The sequence below is a fragment of the Arachis hypogaea genome, chromosome 5, assembly GCF_003086295.3.
Source record: "Arachis hypogaea cultivar Tifrunner chromosome 5, arahy.Tifrunner.gnm2.J5K5, whole genome shotgun sequence".
NCBI lineage: Eukaryota > Viridiplantae > Streptophyta > Magnoliopsida > Fabales > Fabaceae > Arachis > Arachis hypogaea.
This window is the reverse complement of record NC_092040.1, coordinates 50,260,440-50,261,253: the sequence shown is the minus strand read 5'-3', so window position 1 is coordinate 50,261,253 and position 814 is coordinate 50,260,440. Positions and strand designations below refer to the sequence as shown.

The 814-nt window shown below is 39.9% G+C and overlaps 1 non-coding gene across 1 annotated transcript; it reads left to right on the top strand.

The window, feature by feature from the left end:
• Nucleotides 1-706: 706 nt before the first annotated feature.
• Nucleotides 707-814, top strand: LOC112804565 (small nucleolar RNA R71). The gene has a single exon (XR_003203175.1). It is a non-coding gene; the product is annotated as a small nucleolar RNA R71 (small nucleolar RNA).

The window sequence follows — 814 nt, the reverse complement described above, 5'->3', positions numbered from 1 at the left end:
TACTTGGAGGGAGTTCAGTAATTTTCTTGCTCAGCTGACCCACTTGTCCTTCCAAATTTCTGATGGAGGACCTTGTTTCAATCATGAAACTTTGAGTGGTTTTGATCAGATCAGAGACCATAGTTGCTAAGTCAGAGGTATTCTGCTTAGAACTCTATGTCTGTTGCTGAGATGATGATGGAAAAGGCTTGCTATTGCTAAACCTGTTTCTTCCACCATTATTATTATTGAAACCTTATTGAGGTCTCTGTTGATCCTTTCATGAAAGATTTGGATGATTCCTCCATGAAGGATTATAGGTGTTTCCATAGGGTTCTCCCATGTAATTCACCTCTTCTATTGAAGGGTTCTCAGGATCATAAGCTTCTTCCTCAGATGAAGCTTCCTTAGTACTGCTTGGTGCATTTTGCATTCCAGACAGACTTTGAGAAATCATATTGACTTGTTGAGTCAATATTTTGTTCTGAGCCAAAATGGCATTCAGAGTGTCAATCTCAAGAACTCCTTTCTTCTGACTAGTCCCATTGCTCACAGGATTTCTTTCAGAAGTATACATGAATTGGTTATTTGCAACCATTTCAATCAGTTCTTGAGCTTCTGCAGGCGTCTTCTTCAGATGAAGAGATCCTCCAGAAGAGCTATCCAAAGACATCTTGGACAGTTCAGAGAGACCATCATAGAAAATACCTATGATGCTCCATTCAGAAAGCATATCAGTGGGACACTTTCTGATCAATTGTTTGTATCTTTCCCAAGCTTCATAGAGGGATTCTCCTTCCTTCTGTCTGAAGGTTTGGACTTCCACTCTAAGCTT